This window comes from Pogona vitticeps, chromosome 7, assembly GCF_051106095.1.
Source record: "Pogona vitticeps strain Pit_001003342236 chromosome 7, PviZW2.1, whole genome shotgun sequence".
Taxonomy (NCBI): domain Eukaryota; kingdom Metazoa; phylum Chordata; class Lepidosauria; order Squamata; family Agamidae; genus Pogona; species Pogona vitticeps.
This window is the reverse complement of record NC_135789.1, coordinates 20,611,248-20,621,202: the sequence shown is the minus strand read 5'-3', so window position 1 is coordinate 20,621,202 and position 9,955 is coordinate 20,611,248. Positions and strand designations below refer to the sequence as shown.

The 9,955-nt window shown below is 44.4% G+C and overlaps 1 long non-coding RNA gene across 1 annotated transcript; it reads left to right on the top strand.

The window, feature by feature from the left end:
• The first annotated feature begins 2,108 nt into the window (after positions 1 to 2,108).
• LOC110089413 (uncharacterized) lies at positions 2,109 to 6,007 on the top strand. The gene is made up of 4 exons (XR_013537970.1): positions 2,109 to 2,276; positions 3,748 to 3,837; positions 4,869 to 4,933; positions 5,252 to 6,007. It is a non-coding gene; the product is annotated as an uncharacterized LOC110089413 (long non-coding RNA).
• The last annotated feature ends 3,948 nt before the right edge of the window (positions 6,008 to 9,955 follow it).

Genomic DNA, 9,955 nt, shown 5'->3' with positions numbered 1-9,955 from the left:
AGTCCCAGCAGGGTGCCATCAATTGCCAGCTAGACGTAAGTAAAATTACACACTATTATGGGCATAAAAAGCGACAGGATTGCAGCTACTCTGTCAACATGGTGAGGAAGCCTGTTGAGCCTGATTCACCATTATTTCACTGCATATGCCTGGAGGTGCTCCTGGATTCATCGCTGAGCCGGGATGACCAGATTTCGGCAGTGGCCAAGAGTGACCTTTGCACCGTTAAAACCAGTGCGCCAGTGGCACCTGTTTCTGGCACATGCCTTACTTCCATCTCAGCTGGATTACTGATATTTGCACAGCCCCTTCACTTTATGAGCTCGTTGGACACTTGTTTATTTAGGCAGGCTTTCCAGAATGTTCCATCAACAGAACACTGAGTACTTGCCAACTCTTAAACAAGTAATCTGCCATCTTCACCAATTTTTAATTAAATATCACTGTTTTGTGTTGCGTTTTTTTTGTTGCAGTTCTAGTTTATGATGTTTCTAATTTATAATGGACACATTTTATTGTTCTACTGTACATTTTATTTTAAATTGTTGTTGTTGATTATTGTTCTGATTCAGATCAAATCAAATCAATAAATCAATAAACAAATTTTCTTCACCTCATCTCTCTGTGTGGCCACCAGTAACCACTGACGAGATTAAAGAACTAATAACTCATTTAAAACCTTAGGAAAGCAGCTGGCCCTGATGCCCCCCCCCCCCAAGATTTACTATAAGGCAAACCAGACTGGTTGGCTTCATTACTTGCTATAGACAGTACAGGGATAATTCCCAAATTTTGGACCAACGCAATTGTTGCCCCCCAAAACCAAAAGGGTACCCCCTCCTCACCTTATCTATCTCCTGAGAAACCTATATGTGGGAGAAGAAGCAACAGTTAGAACTGGATATGGAACAACTGATTGGTTCAAAATTGGGAAAGGAGTACGACAAGGCTGTATATTGTCCCCCAGCTTATTTAACTTATATGCAGAATACATCATGTGGAAGGCTGGACTGGAGGAATCCCAAACCAGAATTAAGATTGCTGGAAGAAATATCAACAACCTCCGATATGCAGATGATACCACTCTGATGGCAGAAAGTGAGGAGGAATTAAAGAACCTTGTAATGAGAGTGAAAGAGGAGAGTGAAAAAAACGGTCTGAAACTCAACATCAAAAAAACTAAGATCATGGCCACCGGTCCCATCACCTCCCGGGAAATAGAAGGGGAAGATATGGAGACAGTGACAGATTTTACTTTCCTGGGCTCCATGATCACTGCAGATGGAGACAGCAGCCACGAAATTAAAAGACGCCTGCTTCTTGGGAGGAAAGTGATGACAAATCTTGACAGCTTCTTAAAAAGCAGAGACATCACCTTGCCAACAAAAGACTGAATAGTCAAAGCTATGGTTTTTCCTGTAGCGATGTATGGAAGTGAGAGCTGGACCATAAAGAAAGCTGACCACTAAAGAATTGCTTTTGAATTGTGGTGCTGGAGGAAACTCTTGAGAATCCCCTGGACTACAAGGAGAACAAACCTATCAGTTCTAAAGGAAATCAACCTGGAGTGCTCACTGGAAGGACAGATCCTGAAGCTGAGGCTCCAATACGTTGGCCGTCTCATGAGAAGAGAAGACTCCCTGGAAAAGCCCCTGATGTTAGGAAAGTGTGAAGGCAAGAGGAGAAGGGGATGGCAGAGGATGAGATGGTTGGACAGGGTCACCGAAGCGACCAACATGACTTTGACCCAACTCTTGGAGGCGGTGGAAGACAGGAGGGCCTGGCGTGCTCTGGTCCATGGGGTCACGAAGAGTTGGACACGACTAAACGACGACGACCCCCCACCTCCCAGAAAACTTTGGACCAATTAATCCACTTATTATCAGTAATTGGGAAGCTTCCTGTAAAATATCTACTAAATAAAGTTATCTCCTGGATTAATAACCATTCTTGGCCCTGAGAAAGGTGGCTTCAGGAAAGGAAAGGCTACCGTAGATCACGGTCTGATACTTCCACAACCTATTAATAAAACAAGGAAGCAGGCAAATTCTACGCTGCAGGTGTCTTTCCTTGATTGAAAGGGAGCTTCTGACTTGGTAGATAGAGAGTGCCTGTGGGACAAATGGACGAATGAATGGATAGACCCAGTTTCCTGCTCCTGCCCCAGTGCTAGAAGGGAGCTTTCTTTCTTAAGAAGGAGGCCCGGTCAGAGCTAGGCCTAGCTACACCCCACAGCCTTCCAGTGAAGGCCTGTCTTCCAGGTGAGCCACATTCAGGTATTTGCGAAGGTGCTTTTCGGCCTCCCTGTAAGAGCCCCCAGAATGGGAAATGGTGGTATTTTTGTAGTTGAGGATATCTAAAACTCCCTCCCCCTCGTAGGCACCTGTGCTCTGCCAGGGAGACACCCACCAGCCGTGGTTTTGCCCAAAATGAGTTCTGACTGCTGGGACGGGGAACGTCTGGTCTTCCAAGAACGCTTTTCACCTCCAGGCGCCGCGGCCGATGGTCAGTGAGGATGGTCAGCAACCAGAGGACCTTTGAGAGACTGCAAAGAGCCCAATCCTGCTCCGTGATGAAGCCAGACTTTTTTTTTTTAGTCCAGCCACAGGAGGGCTGCTCTTTCTTTGGAGCTGGGCTGTCACGACTGGAACCAAATGGTTTTGGAGGGTCCCTTGAAAGATGGCATCCAGCAAAGCATCCCTTTTTGTGCAATTCAAGGCCCTTTTATATCATTGTCTGATCACTTCTGTTTGCTCAAGTCAAGGGATTTGGATTTAGGGCATTCTGCTTTCACAAGGCAACAACAAACAAGACAATAACAATCATGTGCTGTCAAATCAATTCCAATTTATGGCAACCCTTTCCGGGGTTTTGGAGGTAGAGAATACTCAGAAGTGGTTGACCCTTCCCTTCTTCTGGGGGACATCCTGAAACAGGGCAGCTTGCCCAAAGCTACATGGGCTGGTTGTTCTCCAAAGAGGCCCAGTGGGGGAATCCAACTCCCAACCACTGGCTCCATAGCCAGATATCTAAACCACTGAGCTATCCAGCCAGCTTTTAACAAGACACTTAGTCTGTATTTAACAGAGGTGCTCTGTTCAGTGGTGAAATGATCTATTTGTCATGGCATATGATTTCCCCCCACACATCTATTTTGCATTAGACTTGCTTTGCAATTTATCATTGGAAGGAAAGCACAGATTTAATCACGAAGCCTGATGATAGAGTAACACATCTGCTAGGGACCTTTCAGGTGACGTGTTTCCCGTGCATGCTATGTGGCAATGGATAGTCATGGGATGAGGAGGCTTACATTCTAATTGTTATTTGTTTGTCTGCTTGCTTGCTTTATTTTTTATTTATAGGCTGGCCTTTCTCCCAATAAGGGGGTCCAAGGCGGCTCACAAAATTAAAAGGAAGAGAATTAAAAAGATTATAATTCAAGCATTAAAACAAAACAAACTGTACACTAATTAAAATACAATTGAATAATTGAAAGCAAGCAAACCTTTAAAACTATCTTAGCTTTTAAAAGGCATTCAGGAACTTAATCATGATTGTTAAAACCCTGCCTGAAAAGATGAGTCTTTAGCTATCAGCAAAAGGATAAAAGGGAGGAGGCCAGCCGGATCTCCTGAAGGGGAGCATCTCATAACCTTTTAACAATATACAGCTAAAGTTCTTCAGCAAAATCCCTCTGTTTTTGACTACGCCTGATGTGTGTTGATTTTTTGCTTTATTACTTAGGAAGCACCATAGCATTTACTTTTGCCCTGACATAAAAACAGGAGACCTTACTATGAGTGGGAGAACTTGTGAAGAAGAATACAACGTGAGGTAAGATGGCATCGCTGGTTGCTGATGAAATTTCCAATGAAATCAATGCACAAGCTTAAGGTCCTTAAGGCAAAAAAAAAAAAAAAACCACATTGCCTCTAGAGACCACTTCAACGATTCTTGCTAATAACTTCTTTGGCCCCTCCGAAATTCCTCCATTTAAGATTTCTCACTGCTCAAGGTTAGAAAGAGGAGAGAGACCTCATTGCAAGGGGAAAAAATTATTACTCCTCAAATGCACAAAAGCATACTCTGTGTCATTTTTTTTGTTGCAACTCAAATCTGTTCTAGATCCGTACATTCCAATCGCTGAACTGAAAGGCAGATGGCAATTTTCATTTGGTAGAGATTAACGTTTTGGCTGAGATGATCATCGACATAACACAGTTTTCTTTGAGTTGGGGAGAGGACAGCCTGATTCAATATTTCCTTCGGCACATCGCAGAAGGCCTTTGTTTCTTCCCCAAAGCCGAAAGGAAACAAACATTCAGCTAGGCAAATTCCATAGCAAACGTAAAGTCAATTTCTGTTTAACTTTAGCTGTTCCAAATTGGGGTGGTTTTTGTTTCACATACAGAGCTACAACGAAAGGTATTTATTTCACAAATTTTTATATCTTGCGCTTCCGCTGCGAAGGTTTCCCAAATGGTTTCCCAATCAATTAAAAAACAACAGCATGGGCTCCTAAATTCAAGCTTGCAGTCGGAAAGACATGACACAAAAGGAACAGTGGGTGGGGAGGGAAGAGGAAAAGCAAGAAAGCCCAGGCACTAATTTGTATGGATACATACATCATTCTTACAATGTCTAATGTACTGTAGATGGTGAGGGTAGCCATTCATCTTGCTACCTGCTGCTCATTTATCTCTATGTTCTGCTGAGACTCATATTTCCAGGGTTGAGAAGTATTTTGTCTAACATGTAACTAAGCCCTATCTACACTGCCCCCTATATTTTGATTTCCCATGCCTCTTTCTTCTTAGATGTTGACTTCACCCAGAAAAAATAATGCTGTTCTTTTCTGTTCCCAGCCAGCTTCCAACCCACCTCTTCCTGGATGCCAGGGGCATGTCAAGCTGCAGAAAGCCAGATTTCAGTTGAGTATCAGGGGAAAAAAAACCTTCCTAACTATTAGAGCAGTACAACGATGGAATCGATGACCTTGGGAGGTGGTGAGTGTTCCAGCTCTGGAGGCTTTCAAGAGAAAACTGAACCACCCTCCGTCAGATCAGTTTTTGGTTTGGATTCTTGCCTTGAGCCAGGTGGAGGTTGGGCTCGATGGCCTACGAAGCCCCTCCCAATGCTATCCTTCTATGGTTCTATGATTCTCTGTCCTCTTATAGAGGACAGTCCTTCATGAGAAGGGCTGCTGGAGGTCCCCATCTCTTTCTGAAGGTGTTTTCTCTATCTGCAGAGCAGTCCTATCCAAGTCGGAGGGAAAGATGAGAGAACCAGAAGGTCCTTGAAGAAGCCCATTCACCCTCGCCAAGCCCAGGACGACAGGCTCGGAATCAGGCACACCATCAGGAGGTTCACCGTTTCTCTCCTTCTCCCCACCCACCTTGAGAGACGTATTGCCATCCTATTTATAACAACCACCACCACCACCACCCAATCTCAGGAGTACATGCAGTGTTATGCCAAGCAGTATCTTTTGTTCTCCTTCTTGGTGATCTCTTTGGTGGCCCTGAGGAGAATGTATGGCAGTACCGATGGCAGAAGCTTGGCCACTAAATCGAATAAGCCCTTTGACCTCCCTGTAGAAGCAGAGAGCTGGCAACCCTTTCGACGAGGGAACTAAGCCCAGAATAATGTTCCATAGTACTCTGAGGATGTGTCTGAGTGTCATATTTTTAACATTAACAGTACCTTTAACTGGGCCCTGGTTGATAGTCTTCCTAGAATCCTAGAACCACGGGACTTAGAACGGGGCCTTGAAGGTCATCCAGTCCAACCCCTTGCTCAAGGCAAGGGATCCAAATCCAAGCAGATCCGGACCGAGGGTGGTCCGATTCTCCTGCACTCTTTGTTTGTTTGTTTGTTGTCTTTCTCCCTGTAGGGAACTCAAAGTGGCTCACCACAACGACAACTGTAAAACAAACAACAATATTAAAAAATACAACAACCAGCGCAACAAGCATTGTGCACTGTCACGTCCACTCCCATTTACGGCAACCCTTTCCAGGGGGAGAGTCCTCGGAACCGGCTGACCCTTCTCTACTTCCAGGGGATCCCTGGGAGTGGGCCGCTTGCCCAAGGCCACCCAGGCTGGCTCTTCTTCTTTGAGGAGGAGGTGCAGCGGGGAACATAAATATCATATTAAGAACAATTAAAGCTATATTACTATTAAAAACCAAGATTAAAAATAATTTTAAAACATGTAACAGAATTCTTTAAAAAATCATTCTGGAGGCGCTTGTTGCTTAAAAGCTTGCTCGAGGAGGAAGGTCTTTGCCTGAGGATGATGGAAGGCCAAGAGGGAGGGCTTCTCCGGGCAGTGCATCCCAAACCCCGGGAGCCACCACCGAGAAGGCCCTTCCCACTCTTCCACGTTTGCCGAAGTTTCTGGCCATCCTTGGGAGGCCGCTCTACCTAAAAGCCTCTTACAAGAGCCAGAACACAATGCATCTCATGTTGCTAGAACCAACACACCTTCCCCTTAAAGGGAGCAAAGCTAGAATCTTTGCTCTGAATCTTAGGGTAAAATATAAGCTTTTTGGCTTCCCCTCTTTTCCACTTACTTATGACAAGTGTAAGAGATTAGATATTCTCCACTTGGTATTATGAAGAAAAGCCAAAGCCGTATCCCACAGCTGCAATCCAGATTTTGCAGAGATCGCCCATTCTCTGATTTTGCAAACCATTATTTACACAGACAGATTTCACAGCTGTTAATTGCACCATGAGAATCCCTGAAGGGTTTATGATGTGACAACACACAACCTTGAGCTGGTTCCCAGGTTTGTTTGCTTGTTTGCTTTCTTCTGTTTTCTGAGAAACATTTTTTGAAAGCAGAGGTAGCACCATTTGGTGGTAGTGTGCATGCATTAAAAATAGTTCGTGTGTATGTGTGGAGGGGTGGCCGTGGGTGTGTGGGGGGGCGCTTCTTACAAGAAAAAGGAAACATGTATTGATCTTTAGAAGCCATAAATCCCCACCAATGTTTTACTGCAAAGTTCTTCTAGAGCTCCGAGAGGAAAGTGAAGACAAGCAAAAGGAATTAATTAAACAAGGATTGAAGGCAGGCATGCACAAAGTGGGAATTTTCCCGAAACAAAGCACAACAAATGAAAAAATCAGAAATAATCAGTTAAAAATTTTCCATGCAAGCTTTCCTCTTCAAACATAGACAGGCTTTGATTCCTGGCTACTACACAGGATGGTCACTTAAACATCCCCAGAACAGGAATAGTGTGACAAGGAGGCAAGATAAGAGGAAGGAATTAAAAGTTAGATCATAAGAAGAACTGCCCTGTCTTGAGAAGGTAGGTATTGAATACTCACTTGACATCCTCTCTCATTAGTTTAGGCTGTCTCGTTTTTCAAGCCCCATGACATGTATGGAATCATGAAGTTGGAAGGGGCCTCGAAGGTCATCAAGTCCAACCCGCTCTACTCAGTGCAGGAATACAAATCAAAGCAGATCTGACCGGTGGTTGTCTAAATTTCTCTTGAATGCCTTCAGTGTTTGAGTGCTCAACACCTCCCCCTGAGGTCACAGAATCATAGGAAAGTGAAGTTGGAAGGGGCCTACAAGGCCATCCAGTCCAACCCCCGGCTCAGTGCAGGTTGTTGGTTCCATCATCGTGCTGCTCTAATCATTAAGAAGTTTTTCCTCATATTCAGCTGAAATCTGTCTTTCTATAACTTGAGCCCATGGTTGCGTGTCCTGCACTCTGGGATGACTGAGAACAGGTCCTGCCTTTCCTCTGGACGACAGCCTTTCAAATATTTCATTACCCAAGAGAAAATTCTTGGCTGATTCTCCTCCCCACTCTCTCAAAGTTTGGTAAATATTGGATTTGGGACATCCAAGTTATAGCTCCTCAAACAGGTCCCTTCAAGAAAGTTCTCCTTAGTGTCTAAAGAGCACCTTCCTGGGGGCACCTGCTTTGTGGGGCTATTTGAACGTCCCCAAGACAATATTTGCCAAACGATGAAGGGGTGGTGAGGAGAGTCAGCTGAAGGCGTGCGGTGAGCTTGGGGCCTCTGTCTCACACGAGGGGCATCCTATCGCTCCTAGAAGTCTTGAATCACATGAAACACGCAATGGTTAATTTCAATGGAAAGTTCGTGCCTTGTGGTTTGTGACTAGCTATGAAACACAAACCATCACAAACCACCATTTCCCAGGTTCATGCCCACCTCTAATCCTGATGTATAAAGTATACTCTGAACAAGAAGCTACTCTTAGGAGGACCGAATGTGGAGAAATAGGATGGTTTCCCACGGCCAGAGACGTTCAAACAAGGGTGCGTTTGATCTCTCTGTCTGTTCAATCTTATATCAGACAGAATGCCAGACTAGATTCAGATGAAAGAGGATTGAAAATTGGTGATTTAAGATATGCACACATAATTTAAGATATACAGATGACACTATCTTTCTGACAGAAAGTAGCAACACCTTGAAATGATTGCTAGTGAAAGCGGAAGGGGGGGGGGAGGAAGTGCCAAAGCAGGACCGCAGTTGAACATTAAAGGCAAAAGTCATGATTGTCGAAAAAGTACAGTACCTAACTTTACCGTAGACAGTGAAGAAATTTAAATTCTCACCGATTCTCTGTGCTCGTTTCAATATAGAGACTGCAGCCAAGAAATCTGAAGGCTGAGATTTTGGAAAATAGGGTAGAAAAGATCATCAAGTGTAAGCCGGTGCCACTGGAGGCCAAGGTCAAGAAGATCATCCACCTTATGCTGTTCCCCTTTATTATGTCCAGATGTGAACTCTGGACAGTGAAGAAAGAGGAGAGGAAAAAGAGTTATTGGTTCAAAATATGGTGCAGGAAGAGTGTCTCGCAGGTGGCCTGGACTGTCAGAAAGAGGAGTAAGTGGGTTCCAGACCAAATCAAGGCTGAACTCTCCGTCCAAGCAAAAAATAAAATAAAATGCTGAAATGGAAGCTATGGGGAGGAAAATAATGCTAGGAAAAGTTGAAAGCAGCAAGAAAAGAGGGAGGCCAAAGGAAAGAAGACACAGAGTTTGCAAGAACTTTTTTAATGATTGGGCCTTTGAGAGCGTCCTCCTTCTAGAGGGTCACCATAAGCCAGAGGCAACTTGATGGCATCTAACAATCGCGTTCTTTCTCATTAAAGGAAGAGAACTCAGAAAAATTGGTTGGTAGTTTTTTGTGGGTTTTTTTTTTAAACAACGAGCCTTCCCGCATTTCACATCTTTGAGACTCCATGCAACATAGCAGCCGCCTTTGACGTTTTGCATTAAAGTATTATCTGTTCAATTCGTGCATGCCAGTCATATAAGATCAGTCTATAAAGAGGTTATTACAAAAAAAGAGTTCATTTTTCTCTAACCAAGACGCTGCCGGCACTTTGAAAGCAACATCCGTCTCTGCTTTAATAAGGGAACTTGTTTATTTCGGAAACCATGCATGCCTCGATTTGCTTCTAAAACCAAACTTTATTGATAAGATGTCCGTGCAGGTGTAAGAGGGAGAAGGGCACTCAATGAAACAACCGCTGCCCTCTGAACTGACTGCTGTTTGGAAATATTTATCTTCACCTTAAGAGGTCTGGCTGGCTGGATAGCTCAGTGAGTTAGGTCTGTGGCTGTGGATCCGGAGATTGGGAGTTCGATTCCCTCACGGGGCCTCCCAAGAGAAGAGCCAGCCGGGGTCACCTTGGGCCAGCCACACAGTCCCAGGGTGACCCCCAAAAGAAAGGAAGGGAGAACTTCCTTCTCTGAATTCCCTACCTGAAAAGGGTCACGCTAGGTCGGAATTGTGTTGAGGGCACACAATGATGACGACCATGCTCGTGATGAGGATGATGTCTGAAATCATATTTGATCTTGCCATGATTTGGGTGGTTGGGAGGTTTATTTGTTTGTTTGTTTACATTTTTATCCCACCCAGCTTGTGGCAAAGCGAATATTCTGGTCGG